Consider the following 20607-nt stretch of genomic DNA (forward strand, 5'->3'; position numbering starts at 1 on the left):
TAATGTATGTGATGTTATCCCATATTTATTTATTTATAAAAGCATGAAAATCAAAACATTTGTATATAATATAAGATTCCCATAAATTATACAGTTACAAGAAGCCATAGATTAAAGTTCCATTGAGTTTGTGAATTTGTATTTAATGAAAAATAATAAGTTTAGGTATGCGGTTGACGCTCACTTGACAGGGCTTAGTGTTAAACAGATACGAATAATTTTATTATCAGCTTACTCCGTACTAATTCCCGTTGATATTCAATCAATAAAAAATACCACCTTATTATCAAAACAACAAAACACATTTTCGTTTGAACGTATATATCAAAGCAAATCTGTCGCTTGACAAGCGATTACACTCGAATCAAAAGGAACAGTGTCTCATTAATTTCTCGTAAAAATCAATTGATACACCGACGTATATTTAATACGACAGGGTTGTAGGATACTAAAAGATTAAATAGTTGTCAAGGATCGTGGCAAACTAGATGGGTCAACAATGCATCGGCTTCTTTGATTAGTGTGAGGTTCTCGTTAGCTTAGCGGCTGTGATGGCGTCTATTCATATCATGACGTGAAATTGATATTAGACAAGTGGACCTTAAGTAGAGGCTTAGTCGGCACGATATTATTTGAAAACAAATTAAATACACACGTGTTCCGATACGAGTATTCTAATTGAGAAAAACAATGTTATAAAAAACGTAGAAAAAGTGACTAATTGTGTTTTTGAATATGAAAATTATTTTATAGCTAATATCAAAAAAGTATAATTTTAAACAACTCCAAACGTATTTTTTGAAGTTATTTATTTTTTTTGTAATTTTACGGTTTCGCATGTAATTATAATTATGTTTAACTCTTATTATTTGTGAAATATAGGGTAGATTTAAAAATTCGTTATTGTCCTATACCATGATATACTAAATTGTGTTATGTATTACTTACATAAAATACGTATATTGTAATCTTAAATTTTTTCATATAGAAGTATGTTAATGTCAAAGCACTTTGTGCAAGGAGGACAGGGTATGGAGACGATGTACTCTTTAAAGATATATTTACAGCCTATTAATTTTACCCTAAAGTAAAATATTTAAATTCTGAAAGAAATAAGTGCGTCAAATAAATGTTTAAAAGGTATTTTAGCTTAGACAAAAAACTCAAAGACCAAATGTAAGTGACTAAACGGGAGCCTCTTTATAAGACTCGAAATACCTATTTAGTACTAATAAATTACAATTACTAGTTTATTACATTTTCCAGCAAGTTTTGTTTTTTAGCTGAAAAAACATTCAAAATATTAAGTTAGAGTTATTGTAATTTCTTGTCAGACCTGTGTAGTCCAGTCTTTTCACAAATGCCAATGAACCGAATGAACGAAAGTTAGGCTTTTCTAGCCCCTCCACATAATACCCAAAATTTGGCTTTCACGGTTCATTTTCATTTCTCAGGCGTTTTTCCCAACGTTATTATATATATTTTAAACATAAAAATTGTAAAATCAAAATGTATTCAATACTTATAATCATGTTTCCCAAACTTCGTCTCGTTTTCTGATAGAGCAATTTATTGTGCAATAACCAATGAAGTTTTCTGTAAATTATTTCCAACTGGTAAGTTCGTTGACTACATTCTAATAACTAGTCTCATGATTACCTGTCGTAGTAATAGCGCTAAGTCGATCGGAGGAGTTGAATATTTACAGTCACATGCTAAAAATATGTCGTTAACCACCTTTATTTGATTAAAGAACGATTCTCTGTTAAATTATATTTTAAAACTAATGATTTATTTGATGATAACGTGGCTGGGGAATAGAATACCTCCAAGCCTTAGGAAAATAATAATATACTTTGTAAAAAAAGAGGTGTAAAATCCGAAAAGTCCCACTGAGTTTCTTTGCCCAGTTCTTTCCAGATCTCAGATGATTCGTTAGCCTAGGCTTATTTAGTTATTAATATTAAAGGTTTTTAATTTCGACTTTCGACTACTATCCAAATCTATTGAACAAACGACTATCGGAGTAAAGATAAGATCTTGTCTTTCGCTGATGACGTAAAATATTTATGCATGACAGTATCGGTCAGTTACTTTTTATTTTTTCAAGAACTTCTTAATAGGATTCTGATGTCAGGGAGTTGGCGTAGTAAACACTCGCTAAGACGTTGATCCTAAACTTTTTGTCCTGTATTTGCTTTCCTTTATTCTTATATGATTAAGGTAATTGTGAGTGCACTTATATTTTCGAACATACTTGTAAAAGAGTCAAAAACAAATTCAAATCAAATCAAAATACACTTATTTCAAATAGGCTTTTACAAGCTCTTTTGTATCGTCGTTTAACAACTATTTTAAGTGAAGCTGAAGGTTCGGAAAGTAGATTCTACCGAGAAGAACCGGTAATAAAATCAGTAGTTCAACATTTTCAACATTTTAAAATACATATAGTCATGTTAGTTAATTACAATTATATGCATGTAATTTATTCTACCTAAGAAGTCTACAAGTATTAATTCCACAATTTTTTATCGTCTGCGTAATTTTGCACTGAATCATATGCCTTCTTTACCAATGTATTTTTTACAAATTATTTAAATTTATGAAAAGGCAATGTTAAAAATGTCTGTGGATGTATCTAATATTGGTTAAGAGAAAATAAAAACAAATGAAATTATACCTCTGAGTAATATAAAAGCCTAACTGTATATTAGACAATACTTTCTTAAAGCTCTTTCTCATCTGATCTTTCGTTCGATCCAGATCGTGCATCACATAAAATCCAAGTACATCAGTACCTTCCCACCTGTCACTCCTATTCAAGTAGATCTATAAACACAAATCGAGTTCAAAAATTTCAGTGCCGACGCGACGTTTGAACTTACAACCGTTAAGTGTTTTGAATTAAAGTTGCAGTTCTGCAAGAAGGGCCACTTTGGCTAATATAAAAACTTTAACATGTTTTGTCCTAAAATAAGCGAACCTACACACACATGTTCACACACACATGAATGTATATCTAGATTCATTTATATCTTGTATATTTTTCGGAGATGTCAATGTGTTTAGTATTATAGATTTTTAATTTCATAATATATTAGTTTTAGTGTAGTTAATGTGGGAATTTAAAATTTAAACAATTGACAATTAGGTAACGTCATATCGCACTATTTTTCCAATTTCATAAATAATATCATTTGTTTTTGAGTATCATTATCGCATGTGATATTAAAACGATACGTATATTAATACTGTTATAGTATTAGACATATAGCTAGCCTAGTTTTAACATAGTTACTGATATCAGTGGCGGATTTACCAATAGGCTAAGTAGGCTGGAGCCTAGGCCGGCCGATTCAGAGGGGCGGCAAAATTAGCCCAATTTTTATTAATCTTACAGAAATAAACATTATTATATTTACATTACGTCCGATGTAATGAGGACGAGAGAACACAAATCATAAAGTTGCAATTTTAGAATAAATACAATGAATACCATTGTAAACTAAACTAAAGTATTGAATTTTAGAAGGCAGTTGGGTGGCGAAAATTGAATAGCCTACTAGCCAATTTGTAATCCGCCACTGACTGGTATCTGAGATACACTTTATGTAGGTACTTATATGTCTAGAGAGGATGTTTAGTGATGAATGCATTTCAAAGAGATTAAAGCTCAAACGTTCTAGATACAAGTAAATCTGCATTATTTCACATCTACTGAAGTAATCAAGTATATTATAGTCCAGGAGCAGCATATATAGACCAGCATCGTATTAAACCTTTGTTTTTGATTTAAATTTTTGACAGTTATTCAATTTTTTTTTAATGCTGAAAATAATACTCTTTTACTGCCTCGAATAAAATAAAATTTTATTTTTGAATGTTTTGTTTAATTATTATTAACGATGTACACTAAATATTGTAAAGGTAATATTTAATATTATCTTACCCGTTTCGCTTATTTGTCGATTTTATGGTATCATTGTAATTAATTTTAATGATCAGATAAGCTTTAGCCAGACATTAAAGAAAAAAACATTTGTAATATAGAAAAGACAGAACTGTTTTTTCTGTTGTAACTAATTCTAGATTTCAGAGGCTCGTCTGATGAAAAATGATTACCACCGCCCATGGACATCTGCAACACCGGGGGGCTTGCACGTATATTGCCGGCCCTTAAGGAAAGAGTACGCTCTTTCCTCGAAGTCGTTTCGATTCGGAAAAACCACCGGCGAAATCTGGTTCCATAGAGTGTTTGTGCGCGAAAATGTCTTAAAAGTCAAGATGTGGATTTTCGGACATCTAGGTGCGAATTACCTAAACTTCGAATATTGACGAGATAATAACGTTTTAAAAATTAATTGATAAATACGAATTTAGCTTCCTTAGTATAAGACAAAGAGGATAAATCTACAAACTCTTAGCCTACGATCGTAGTTTCTTACCGACACTATAATATTTGACTAGCAAACAAGCGTTCACATCAAAGGTGGGACATAAAATTACGATTATGATATTTCGTTTGAAATTAATTACAGATAAACAGATACGACCGACGGCCTCTCGCCTTTGATAAATCACTACGCGTTTATAGTCTCCTGGTACCTCAGTTTATTATTTCAAAGATAAATAATTATTTTATCGTATAATAATTTCCTGGCTAGCCGGCCACTATCAATGGTACTTTTCTAGCATTATAAAGGTTTTATATTTATTATGCAATCCATCTTATCGATGTAAAACCGAATTTCCCAAAATCTGTTTTTAGGATCCCCAAAGAAACTTTTACATAATTAAACAAATCTGTACACGATTTTCAACCTTATGAGCTCAGTAGTTTTGGCTGTATATTGTTAAACTGTCAGGACTAATGATTTACAAGTATAGACAGACAGTAGTTAGGTGTCTTAGCTCTCTATTCTTCCGTAATCTGCGCATCGGTTACAATTATGTCAGATATAATTAAGATCTTGTTAATGTCTCACCGACCCTGAGCTCTACCACGTTACTCCAATGCTCGTTGGAAGATACGTGTGGAAAATTTTCTCGTATATGAGTATGATGAATAATAATTACATATGTATATTAGATAAGTCGAAGTTTGAAAGTGACACCGGTAATCGAGAAGCTATGTGGAAACCTCCTGTCATGGTATGGACATATTATGGAAAGGAATGAGGACAATGTTGTAAGGAGGGTTTTGAGCATAGATGTGGATGGATATAGAGGCAGAGGACGTCCAAAGAAACGATGGATGGATTGTGTGAAAGACGATATGGTTAGAAAGAATGTTACTTGAGAGATGACGTCTGACAGAGAAGTATGGAAGGAGAAGACATGCTGCGCTGATCCCAAGTAGAATTGGGATAAAGGCAAGAGGATTATGATGGATATTAGATAAGTAGAAACATATACTGTAAATGTTCCTTAGCCCGTTAAAGGCCTTCTCTCCTGTATAAAATAAGATGTAGCAAATTCTGTCAAACTGTTCCAAGTCAAGAATTAGTAAAAAATGTTAAACGTGGTATCCTCAAGTTACAGCTGGATATTAAATAACTTCGAGTAATATAAAATTCTCAGTCATCGTCTAATTGTTGTCGAATGACGATGTCATATTAAAAATAAACAAGTATTATTAACGATATCTAAGCTCACGGCCGCAGGTTCGTTAGGTATCAAACCTACGTGTTGACAGGTGTCAAAACTCATATAATAAAATAAAAAATATAAAAACAACAAGACCTTATTAAGATACTAAAAGGATCTCCCGTGAAACTTCGCGTTTTTTCAAAATAATTTTAAGGAACTCTTTTCCTCACTCTTTAAAATTAAGTCTTTGTCATATTGTAATAATTGATTATCAAAAATACATTTAAATTTTCTGCACATCTACGCGTGGAGCACTTCAATGAGACCATAACCGTTTTTTAATTGCAGCTTTTGTCCTATAACCACTGGGACAAAATAGCTTATCGCTATTAATATATATGCTATTAAAATTTGTGTTTATAATTCATCTCGTGCTCGGCGGTGAAGGAAAACATGGTGAGGAAACTTGTATGTGTCTAATTTTATAGAAATTCTACCACATGTGCATTCCACCAACCCGCATTGGAACAGCGTGGTGGAATATGTTCCATACCCTCTTCTTAATGGAAGAGGAGGCCTTAGCCCAGTAGCGGGAAATTTACGGGCTGTTACTAATAGATTCTATGTCAAGCATTCGGTAACTTAGAACTGAAACATTAACAAATATCACAAGCGTACGAATTGCTTATGGAAGTCTTTATTTAAACATCACATTGTTACAGAGCGTGAATAAAAACTTGCAGCAGTGTTGCAATCTGTCACTCACATTGATTATTGAATCATAAATGCGGATATTATACAGCTAGTAACTTAATATTAGTTAACTAAATTTGTTTTTAGATTGTATAATGTTCTTCTCAAAATATTTGGCAAAGTTTAAAGTAGCTCTTTTAATGTATCTACTTAATAACACGGCCAAACAACAAATCCATTTTGCAAAGCATTACCAATCATGACCAAAACGATTCGAAAGTGCTTTTATGAGCCTACTTGAATACATAATATTTTGAATTTTGATTTCAATTTTGACCAACGAATCATTAGGTACTTAACCGAGTTTGAAACTATGAATAGTGAATTTCAAATCTCTTTATGTATATAGGAATCTAAATAACCTATATTGAGGGCACTCTTTGAAATAACTTTTATTTACATTGACAGAGGATTATTTGACTGTCAAAGAAAAGACATTATTTTGAGTGTGTGACTGTAAACTAACCAATTAGTAGATTAATTTGTTCTATTGGCGATATAGATTATTAACAATAGGCTATTTGACTGGTTTCTAAAATCCATTTTATATTATTTAGTAGAAGTTAAGGAACCCAGTAAAAGTTGATTTTTTTATTTCTAGTACAGATTTGCCGAAAAATATCATATTAATAATAATTCTATATTTAAATAGCGCGCAAAAACGCTACTTGGACAATATGGCGCTGCAATGGATCGATGACGTCACTTTCCTGTATTTTAATCTGTCGTACATATAGTAGAAACGCAAAGTTTACAAGAAAATGACTTCATCATAAGTCCGGCCAATCAGGATCGTTTTGTGTCACGTGACAAACGTTTGAAAAAGTGCTTTTTTATGGTTTTTTTTTTGAATAAATTAAGTATGTTTTTCAACTTTCTTTGATAAATAACCATTTTTAAACTCATAATATACACTGATTACTATAATTCACAATTTATTTTTCGTATTGTCAAATAGCCTATTAGTATTAGCAATTTAACATGAGTATTAATAAAACGATTAATTACTTTTACATCTTTCCGTTAAAAGAAATGACGTTATTACTCACTACATAAAGCAAACTTTTTCTTGGAAACAAGGAGCGAGTTTTTTTAATAATTTCACTTACAGCATTGGCAATCTCGTTGATGGCGCTACATAATAAATTACAGATCAGTTTCATGGTGGCGCCGGAGTTGTCTTATCATTTGCTTTTTATCATTTTATATACAATAGTACCTTCATCTACTTATACATATATACAGAATCATTTGTCAATAACTGTTAATTAGAGACAGTGACACTACTTTTTTTTTTTAAATAGGTTTTAGTTCAATAGATATCTCTTTAACTTTTGTCTATTGTTTGATTATAAATATAGGTAGGTAGCTCTTAACTACTCAATTGACGGAAATATGGAATTCATTCCCAAACATAATTATTAACTTTACTCAAGATGCTTGAAGAATAAGGAATAAACAGTATAATTTATCTTTTTTTGGGTTAATGCGGATATGAGCTGTCACAGACTCTACCACTAAGACAAACTTTGTATATAAGTTATATGTATTTCTCACTGTAAGCTTTATAGTTTATGTAAGATTCTTTAACCGGAACAGGATTATTTAAATGTAGTGTAGATTATGCCGAATAAAACATCATTAACTAGCGACATACTTTTTTTAATATAACACTTTTTATATATTTTTTTATTTACAATTAAAATATAATCCGAATGGCTACGAATGGCTGAATTCGAATAGGTAACCACTTATTTTCAACCGACTTCAAAAAGGAGGAGGTTATCAATTCGTCTGTATTTTTTTTTTTTTTTTTTTTTGTTACCTCATAACTTTTCACTGGGTGGACCGATTATGATAATTTTTTTTTTTTGTTTGAAAGGTAGTGCTTCCCGTGGGGTCCCATTTTTTTTAAATTTTTTTCCGATTATGGTATCCGTATGAAAACGACATAAGTCTTAAATTTGCATTATGTATATGCGCGACAAATAGGTGAATAACTGAAAATCACGTTAACCAATTTTGATAATTCTTTTTTTATTATAAAATATATACTTCAAGGATAATTTGGTGAAAGTTTGGTAAGGTTTTGAGCACAGGATACATGGCAAAGTAACGGAACGGAAGGGAACGGAACAATTCTGAGGAGCACGTTAGCGATACTCGGTCGAATCTTTTATTTTTATGTTATTTGGATATTTGAGTCACCTTCCGTAATGCGGTAATGTTAATGTAATTATCATAGTCGAATATTATAATCAACTAGCTACCCAGCCCGGCTTCGCACGGGTGCAATACTGATACTAAATATACTACAGAATTTGTTTATTTACGACATCACATCGCAAACTTCTAAAATTATCAGTGTTTCTTTACTATATTGGTCATGTATTATATATACTAACCTTCCTCTGGAATCACCCTATCTATTAAAAAAAACCGCATCAAAATCCGTTGCGTAGATTTAAAGATATAGGGACAGAGAAACCGACTTTGTTTTATACTATGTAGTGATGGAACTCCTAAACGGCTCACAGTTAGGGTGCGATATGGGGCAGAATTTCTTACTATCTTTAATCAAATTTTGTGTATGTGATGTAATGTAATATGATGTACGACATATATTAGCTCTTTTTCAAAGTTTTTTTGCTGAGGTCGATTACAGCTCTTTCGAGGGATCCTTGTAGTTTATGCCGCATGACGTATTAAAGTCGCATTTTCGAAAGTCTATTTCTGCTTTATTCGCAAGTTTCCCTTAAATTGTCCTCGAAGTAGTTTATGACTCATATAAACGGAACGCTTAATCTATCCATATTAAGAAAAAATAGTCAAATTCACAAGCTTCACTTAAAATCAAAAAATAAATAAAAATTTTAACAAAAAGAAAAATCGACTTCAAACAAAACACTACTTTAGAACAAATGAATATGCACTAAAAAGTGTTAAAAATAATTGCGTATTCAATATATTTTTTAGAGTCCTCCTAAGTAAAATGAAATGAAAAATATTAGACTACTTAAAAGTCGATTTACGGTTATACAATGTAGTTATAATTATTGCTATATTTGGAGTCGGTGTCAGCCAAGAAAACCCTATAGTATATCTATCAAAAAACAATACGAGAATACTTTAACAAATATGTTTTTTACAAATTACTTTTTATACAATAATATACTGGATCAATCAAGGGGCTCGTATCGCTTCTTTCTTTTAATTGTTGGGGCAAGGGCACCGTGGCTGACACCGGCTACAAATATACCAATAACTATAACTACGTTATATAACCGTAAATCGACTTTTAAGTAGTCTAATATTTTTCATTTCATTTTACTTAGGAGGACTCTAAAAAATATATTGAATACGCAATTATTTTTAACACTTTTTAGTGCATATTCATTTGTTCTAAAGTAGTGTTTTGTTTGAAGTCGGTTTTTCTTTTTGTTAAAATTTTTATAATTCAGCAGATTTCTCTTAATAAACGCAACAAGAAAAAAATGTAGACACTTTAATTAGATAAACATATTAATTATAGTTACATATAATAACATATTTAAAGTAATACTTTAGAAAGATATGATTTTTTATATTTTAATTAAAAGTCAGATTATTTATTGAGTAATGCTTCACGTATAGTAAGTAGGTACATACTAGAATTTAACGCTTATCAAGCTGAGTAGCGAACGCTTTGCTTCATTTATTGTCCTAACGAGTGTTCTACATTACCTAATTAAATATATTATTTTCTTATTATGTGTGGATAGTGTAGTATAGTCTAGTGTTATAACAGAGTGTTTCAAGGTGTTAGTGCACAAAATTAAAACATTGTTACTAATCGAATTTTAGTTGATGCTTTTGTAGGGCCTACAGTTAATTAAAGTTTTAAAAATTAAAAATCTATAAACAATTAATCCTATAGGATCATCCCAATCTGCAGCAGACGTTACCCACAGGCAGAACATAAACAATAATATAACTGAGCCGGCATAGTAGTGAATTGCTCCTAATTATGTCGAAATAGGCGTTAATAGGACACCTAATGGCCATTTTTATGACCCCAGAGCGCCGACAAAGAGCCTTCCGTTGTTTTTATTGACCCCTTTTTTCCTAAGTTTTTGAGTAAACAAGTCGAATCGGATATTTCGATAGGTCAATTTGAGCCTTCGACTGTTTGTAATGTTTGCCCATTTTTATGTCACTGCATAAAGTTTTTTCATGTACGACGACCTGGATCAAACGTTGGTCAAATCTATAATATTTTTATATACTAGGTATACAAGTAAAGTAAAAGCTTGTATATAATTACTCTACTATTGACCAAAAACCTCGTTTTATCTTGATAGTAGGACTTGTTGCAAGCCAATCTGAGTACGAAGGTACCATCCAATGATCATTTATTCGCTCGAACAACAATACTTTATATTATAGTATTAAGGAATTAGCCAGGTTAGTAGCGCTTTAGCGATAGAACATGTAATTTTAAGCATAAGTCTGACGACCATTTACCTTCAGGTAGAACATTTACCAGTTAGATTAGATACTTAATTAAAATCTCTAACCGAAGACTTTTTTTGGTACAAGATGGTTTCCTTCAGAGACAAGGCTCAGATTAATTCTTATTAACTTATATTAAGCATCCAAATTCACAATCTTCGGCTTAAAATGACGGGATAGCTAAATTTTAAAGAGCTTTTCCTACTTTGTAATTTATATAACCTACAAAAGGACCTGTTATGTGTTTTCAATTTGTATTCATTATTGTCTTTCAACCAATTGATATTAATACATTGATTAAAAACATTCCTATTCTTTTTTAATTATATATTATGAAAATTACACATGTTTAAAATTAAAACACTACTGCTTTAATATAATAAAAAAATATCTACCAAGCAAGTACCTGTATCAGCATAGCCAAGCCAAGCCAGAAATAGCAGTAAAATTTAATTTAACCATCACAAAACCAATAAGTATTTTGAAGTCTCAAGACCACTCAACTTTATCATTACGATATAACTTTGGAAACCGCTTTAGCGCTGGAGCGCTATCAATTCAGTACGTAATATTCAATCTCAGCTGAAATTTCATTACAACTGATAAAGCATCATGTACAATCGAGCTAGAACTTAAGAAAATGAATCTGTCCGTTCGATTCGCTTTAACCTAACCAAGGTTCAAAAAGAATAGGTACCAATGCACCATAATTTATAGCAAAGCCCGAGCGAGCTATAACGTTATAATAGCCTTCCAGACACCTTCGGTGGTGCGACAGGGACGAAGCGATTTGCGTGAGCGAGACGCAAGACCAGAAGCGCCGCTCCACGTCAAAATACGTGCTCCATTCGTTTTATTGCCGCGCGGTGATGGGTAAAGTGAGATTAAGCGATTGTCGATATCGATGAATTTAATTGAAATTAATTCTTCACTAAACAAATGATCTTTTTGCATATGATATGGTAAATTATATAATTGTTTTTTTTTTACTATTGAGAATAATGTAAATTTCTTATAAAAATATTAACTGTCTTTTTTCCTTTACAGATTATTTAAATAAAGAGATTTCCATCATTTTTTTCATTTAATTTACTTTATAAGAATATTTCTAATGTAAGTAAATATTGTGAATGTATATACATAACTATACTTGAAATAATTTTTTGACCCAGATTAATTATGTTTTTTAAAGTTAGATAGTCTATCTTTTCTACCTACTAATTTAATATGATATTAGTATCTCGATTTAATTGGGCTATTCATCGATAAAATTAACTCCCATACACTCGCAACACTGACCGCGGTACCGCGGCAACATCAAAGGAGCCCACCTCTTTGATGTGGCCGGCGGCGCGCGCCTCCAAATGCCGTAAGCGACAAATCCATACGTCATCCTCCTGTCATTATAACGCCTCACAATCGAGTCGGGAATGTGAAATTACTTAAGAGACAATATAAATTGACAAGGCGGTTTAATAGCGATTACTTGCTTGAACATGATTCAAGTGTCATTTTGGTCGAATGAGCTTAGTGATACAACGAGGGTCGGCTATAGTAAGATTTCAATTAGACAATATTAATAAAAGGGTATATTTTTAATTTACAGGAAACAGAATTATTAATAAAATGACCACACCTATAACTAATAACTTTTAATAATATATTTTGTAATGGAATATTTAAGAACCATTGGATAGATCATGCAGGTTTTAATTTGGGCGATAAGTTTCTTTCTAATAATATTTTATAATTCATTTCGTATTCCGTATCAGCAAACATCGTAAGATAATCTGCATGTCTTGACCGAACTAAACTGAACTTATGATTATAGCCGCTATGATTTAGCTTTAGTAACTTTATTGGTGACTGTCATTACACCAAATCAAATCTGGGAATCTGTCGAATTTGGTATTGCCCTCCGGACGTGTAAGATTGCAATCTTATCGGATTATGAGAGTGCACCTGTATTGCGCAAACGCTTGTGTGCGATTAATATTGACTATGCAGTTAGTTAATCTCTCTTGACAATGGATTTCGTGACTAAAATCAGACAGGGGAATTCATTATCATCATTTTACCCAATGGCTATTATAAATTAAATATATATTTGAGCGCAAGTCATACTGATTGCAATCCTATAATTTTAACTAAAAGATTTTCTTATTTATTTCATTATATTCGCAATATTATTTACTCAGTTTATATAAGTATGGAATATTTATTAACTGACTAATAAAACCTCCTTCGAAGCTGATATTTTAACGGCATTTGCAGCACTTTTTTTAATTAAGCAAACTACACATGGTATTTTTATGCACTTTGATTACAAATTATACGCTCACAACTACAAAAGAAGGAGTAATTCGATTGTTTCCTGTTAATAACAAAAGTTTTGAGCATTACCACTTATGGCATTTCCAATGTGCATCTCAATAACAATAGGCTTAGCCGATTGTGTAAGCAGAAAAAGTAAATTACAGGTTAGTACCACAAGGGCATTGTTGGGATAATTTGGACAACCCCTTTACCTTTGTGTGTGAATACTTAAGTTCGGTTAATTTCAGGTACTGTTCTTAATGACTGGAAATTTAGATTTTATTGTTTGATTAGAAATAATTTTCAGAGGCATCCGGTCAATACGCATTGTTAAATTTTTGACTGTTCCTGTTGTATTTTAAAATGTGTAGGTACTTTTGTATTATAAAATATTAACTATATAAAATGATTTAAATTCACATATAAAAACTTAGTGATAGATAGATACACTAAGTTTTTACAGGCAATGGACCAGCTGTCAACCATTAATTTGTTAGCATGTTACTTTCTGACATTACTGTTCTATACTAATAAGAATTTTAGGATATTATCGAGATAAATATAAGGACTGAGTTTTTTGACCTCAACGATGAAACACTAATAAGTGACGGTCAAGGTGATTAAGAAGACGGATTCCGCAAGGTCGAGGAATCAGAAGTGCGAATGATACAGACATTATATCGAATGATAAAAAGGCATCCGTCTCATCAATCACACACGAAACGTTCGAAACATCTGACACTGACATCGGCTAATCATATAATTAAATAAATTTAACAGATAACCGTGCATAATTAGCAACAAAGCCACAGTTCCCGCGTCAACCTTTATCAACGAGAAAAATCGTCTAATTCACACCTTAAAGAACCCAATTTTGACATACAAAAGTTTTCGACTGGTCAAATTAATCAAGTGGTCCCTAATTATGGCGTATTTTAGAATGTTTTCGGACAGAGCGACACAGTTTTGACAGAGGCGTAAAGATAAATGATCGTTAATTGCCCAACGGCTGCCAGCGGGCGTGGTCCGATACGTTGTATCTAATGGGTTCTATATTGCAACTGTTGGCAATTTGATTACTTAAACTGAAACTTTACTCTATTAAGAAACACACTTTTATAATTTCAATCCAATGGCACCCTTATGCTGCATGTAGGTATCAGATGAATATAACGAATAAAATAAATGAAGGCAATATTGCTTCTATTTCGTCAAAACAACGCTTTTTGATAAAGCTAACGATATTATATAAGTCGCCAGTAAAGGCCGTGAAATTATATTTTCTCTAGTTACATTACAATTGCACGGATATTATCAATCGTCTCGATATAATATTACGGACTATTTCCTATTCAACTGTAATTTATTAACAAAACTCATTCATCCATATCTCATAATGTTTTTTTTGATAAGTTAATTAAATGGATAACAAAAATACACACATTCATCATATATCACACTTGGTGGTGAATTTCCTTCATCATGAGTAAACCTTTATCTATCGGCTGAACTTCTGACACATGAATATCCACTACATTGTAACAGTCTAGTGGAACAACCTCCAAACTTTCATATCAAAACAGCCCACCAGATGGAAATTTCTAGATTATTATACTGTACTAAAAATTGTTTGTGATAATTCAAAAATAGTGATAAATTTTCGGTCATTTGCAAAAGTTACTAATTAACTATTATGTAATCGCTCTGCATATATGTATAGTATACATAAGTGGGTAAGTTCTTTTGGGAAAATGTTTCAATATCCTTATATGCAGTCTGGTATAAACATTCAGGCATACTAAAATAAAAAAAATACAAGTAGGTATGTGTCAAGCTACAAGTATAACAATAAAAATATATAATTTGGATGATTATTTGTAACTGCGGGGCACTTTGTTCAAGACTGCACGCTTTTCCAGGGAAGTTAGTTTAAACTTCCCAAACTCAGGCTACTAATGAGAATTTCTTTAGAGTAATTTCATTGAATTATAAGAATAAGAGAATAGAGAACGTGTAACTTGTACGTTATACGTGCTGTGGCCGAAATTGGTCTAAAAATAAAAATTATCATCATCAGATAAACGAGTTATTTGATAGATTCATTTATAAACTATTTAAGGAAGATATAGTTTTAGTTTGATATACATAGCTTGGCCATATGGATTTAATAAGTACATATCCAAAAAACTGTTATTATAACATTGACTACTATTCAATATTGCCAAAGCAACATTTATAGTCAAGGAATAGCCAAATCCATGAATTGCAATTTCGAGTTTGACTAGATTTATTCATGAATACAATATCACACTCGGTGGTAAAATTCCTACACTAAGAAGAAACCTGCATCTGTCAAATAAATACGTACCAATAAATAAACGTTGTTATTATATTTATATGTAGGTACTTACCTATATCATTTGACTAATAATAAGGAGAAAAATTAATAATAAAACTAATTTTGTTGTAAGTTGGAGTAATTTAATACATAATCAAGTTACTAACAAAACTTATTTCTAAACAACCGTTTTTGCGTTTTCATAAACTATATGCAGCATGTAACAAAAAGAGGAAACCCAAATCTGAAACAGCTAAAAAATCTCTAGACTTCTTAATCATATTCTAATTACCCTCTTAGCAAATTTTATTACCCATTTAATAAACATGATTATGGTGGGAATATTTCAATAATGGCTTATATAATTCCAGCGAAACGTTTTATAAAATAAACGTGTGAATAATGTAATGTTACATTGTTTATTTAATATAATAATGTTAGGTGTGGTTCAGATGATGACTGCTCATGTCACGCCCTAAACTACAAAAATGGAATATTAATTTCGTAATTGTATGCGATAATTAATCATTCGAGTTGAATTCTGCAAACTAATCTTGCATTTAATTCGGCCTAAGTATACATTATAAGCTTATGAGAATTGCTTATCTTTGAAAAATCATTTCTTTATCGTATTGGCGATCGTGGGAACATTAATTTGACCCGTAGCACTTCATAACATCGAGATGTCTACTTGAATGAGTCAGCAATCTTTCTATTAACCTGCATCCATTATTATATGAGCTTTTATGTCTCTCCGTTTCAGTAGTAACGTTTGAGCTGGCTCCTGTTTTCACAGATCCAATTCCCTTGGTCGTATTACCTAATGAGTAGTTAGCTTTTCTCTGAGTGAACGTGTCATAGATAATTCGATTTAATGCTTGCATCCCTGTAATTATCGAATTAAGGACGTCGTTTGACTATTATTTTAAAAGCATCATTTGTTAATATCATCGTTAAAAGTATTTTAAAGTTTTTACGATATTTTGATAAATTATATCATTTGTGGAACACATAATATATATATAGTTATGTTTGTAGCACTTTTAATTATAGGTACCTATCTATAGATAGGAGTTTTTAATGAAATATGCCAACCATTAAAGCAATTTCACTCAGATTAACTATTCTCTTTAAAATTTATCGGTAATTTGTAGAAAGAGACTGTAATTTGATATGTTTAATTTAGTATTAATCTAAATTAAATACGAAAACAATTAATTTAAATACCTATAACGAAAATACTTAGTTCGAATGGTTAGAGTATAATGTGCTTAATATCTTAACCCAGCACTTGATTTATAAACAATACGTCAATGACGTAAGCTTCTTTAGAGGCACAGATTTATCGCTAGAGATGCGCTTGCGCATGCTTTAGAGTTGCCGATATCGACTTATCGATGCTCAGTATTAGCTTCATATTATATATAATTAACAAGTTCAAAGGAAAATATTTGATACTTAGATTAAAATATCAAAAATTCTATGCTAAATAGACATATTTCTTATTATTATTATATTACGTATGCTGTGACAGGTTTAATGTGTGTACCTACAATATATAATATTTACATACATTACATAAATTTAAGTTTGTTCCTATCTTTATCTTACCTGTTAAGGTAATTTTTTCATCTCCTTTTATCTTTTTTCCCTATGTTTTTGCAAATACTGAAATTCTGTATAAAAGTTTACCCTAAAGTAAAAAAAGAAGATTTCCAATTAATAGTTCATCTCACACGACGTAATCCAAAACATCAAATGAAATCCCATGTACGTGTAAGTTTTATTTTTTTTTCTTTACGGTCTAATCTAACTCTTATGTAGAGGTATGCCTGTAATAAATTTCATTATTTCATTTCGGAATTAAGTAAAGCTATAAAACAAAATAAATCCGCTACGATAAACTTTCTACGAATATTCCACAATCCCTGTAACAATTAATTTTATCGACAACGCAAATCACAGGCACCACTATCCGCCATTCCGGCGATCTTGAATCAACCCGTTAGTACTTCACTACTACAGAAACACACATTTCCATCTCTCTCGCACGCACCAAAATCCATATATGGCATTCCTTTCGCACGTCAATAAGTGGTCCCTGTGTGATGTGACGGCGGTTTCTTTGAAGTGTAAGCCACGCCTCGCTCCGCGCCCGCCCGCCGCCCTATAGTTAATTCGTCACACAGTAATGACAATGCTTTAATTACAAACGGAAACGTACAGAGAAAATATTATCTGTGGAAGTGACACGGTAAAGATGCTTACCAATGAGGTTCCAGCTACGTTTTTGATTAGATATAATTTCGCGCTTTAATATAATACTTAATGAAGTAATTAACGGACCGTTAGTGTTGTTTAAGGTGATGCCGTGGGAAATATGTTATTGCATTTTCGCTAAATATTGCTTGTATTGTATGGATAAGATTAGTTATTTAATATTTCATTGAATGTATTTTTTTTAAATCAAATAATACAGTTACACTTGTGTCTATTCTCACTTCTTTCGAACGCATATTTGGTTATTTTTTTTTAATTGAATTTACACGGTTGCAATAAAAATATCTGAATATAAACAACATTATTATTTATGTCGAATTTAACATTGGTGATACAATTGTAATTAAAATGGAATAATTTTTTTTTTTTTCTAGAAAATACCTTAGTATTTACAAATAGCAAATTATCGTTGATATTATCATGATTTATTAAAAATTTAATTCATTATCTATATATACATAGTATATTGACTATTTTTAACCAATTATCATTCACAATAAATATCAAAGCAGCCAATCAAATATCAATATTACATTTAAAACAAAAGTATTACCAATCATAATTTAAAGCAATATGAAGTAGGTACGTATCGAAGTTAAACTCCAGAAATCCTTTAGTTGATACACCGGAGCATTCTGAACACACTCTTACGTAATTACAGTCGGTCGGTTCAAAGGGACCGCCGAGGCGATCGGCGCCTTTGTGAACTAATAAATGAACTAACCACTGCATACTAAACTATAACTTAAGCTACACTATTAAAGTTCGTTTTCGTATAAATACGAACGGTTTCCTTAACACCTTAGCAGAGTAAAGAGTCATATCGGTTAGGCATTTTGCCACGGATGTGTCAAAAGAGGTTTTATTAGGTCCCTAAATGAGACCGCACGGGGAGTTAGGAATTAGGTCATTCGGGAGTTTCTGTTGTAGTGTTCTTGATTGGAAACCTTATAATACTATATTGTAATTGCAATTATAATCTCAGACCCCTTTCCCAGTGGGCACTATGGCCTCGCATTCGATAGGCCCTATCCGGATCAATTAAAAAATCTGCATGTTTTCAAAACAAAGATTCCCATTTTTACGAAGGTAATTTTTAATAAAATTATTAGTACCCTACTAGTTGCCCGCAGCTTCGCTCGCTTTTGGGGTCTTAGTTGTTAGTCATTCGGCAAAAAAAGTAGCCTATGACCTTCCTTGAAAGAACAACAGTCATAGCTACTTTCACATTTATACTATTAGGTACCACAACAAATCATTATTTATTCGCAAATTGAAGACCAATGAAGTTTCTTTGTCTATTCTCACAAGTGTGTAGTGTACTGTCAATGTCAAAGGGGTCCCATTACCCTAATACGCCCAAGGCCTCCAATATGTTAAAGTCGGCCCTGCATAATCTCTAAACAGAATGTCATTTTCTTACACCTTTAAAAAGTATATTATGTTATTAGTGAAATATTAAGGTAAGAATATTCTCAAGTGTAATCGTTCGTTATTTCGTAAATATAATATACATATATTTTTCCTCCAAATACGTCTTATTTCGAAATAGAATGAGCTCTATTAAATCTTTATAGACATTAATATTAAATTACTGTAAAATCTATAAAATATTAACTATGTAGATGTTACGAGTAAGACAGTAGAGATCTAACTAACCACTCCATAAAACAACTATAATTATTCAGGAAATTAATATAGTAGGTAAGGTATGAACACCAATCCTATGTATTTATAATGTGCATGAGACACAAAAAATATCACACTCTACAACTATGTATGTTATATGCAACTCTTTACAATATTTGTAAAGAGTTGCAATATGTACCTTATAAATTATCATATTCAATTGAAAGTATTCTTCGAAAACAATTAATCCTACACGGCCCCCTTCAAACATCACAGAACATTATTTGTTTTAATAAAACAAACTGCTCATTAAACCGAATCGCGTGTCCCATCATCGTAAATATGGCGTATTACGTTCCACGTGTTTATTTTACTTTTAAAAACCTTTACACAAAACCATCGATTTACTAAGAATATTACGATACCTCACACAGCGCTGATTACGGGCCATTTAAGGTTTTTACCCCACGCGTCTTTGAAATAAGTCTTGAATTTCACAGACGATTGTGCTCAAATTTGATGGAAAAACCTAAAGATATTTTTAAATTGAAAATATTTTAGAGTACAGATAATAAATTCATTAATTATCATAGAATAATAAAAAAAATAAGACCTATATATGGCATATTACTATACCTAGTTACGCTATCTTAATGTATTATACTTATACCTAAGAAGTAAATGATTATAGTTTTCTGCTAAAATTTATTATTATTATTATTATATTTCATAATTTAGTTTTTATGTTATTATACTGATTACTAATTTCATTCTGCATATTATAAAATAATAACAGTATATTCAAATATACTTTTACGAGCACATTTAAGGTGTCATTTTAAAAGCTTATTTAATGCAAGCATTTATTAAATGTAAAACTGCCACTGGCTGTGAATGTTGATTAATTATATATAATTATATCTATATATCCTGCATTGAAATTAGCGATTATTAAATACACTGTTTTTTATCACATTTGTATTTTGTAACGAGGAAAATGCATTTATTAACGTTTTGTTACATTTTTATTTAATAACTAGCTGTAAGCATGTGAGATTAGCCGGTACAAACAGACAGATAAGCGATTATTTTGATTATGTATAGATTGACAAAACTAAAGTTTCTGTGCAACGTTAACTTAACTAAACCAATGATTTTACGAAGTTGTAATCTTGTATGTTTATCTTTACTTCTTGAGCTTGTACAGAGCT

This window comes from Vanessa cardui, chromosome 23 (genome assembly GCF_905220365.1).
Source record: "Vanessa cardui chromosome 23, ilVanCard2.1, whole genome shotgun sequence".
Taxonomy (NCBI): domain Eukaryota; kingdom Metazoa; phylum Arthropoda; class Insecta; order Lepidoptera; family Nymphalidae; genus Vanessa; species Vanessa cardui.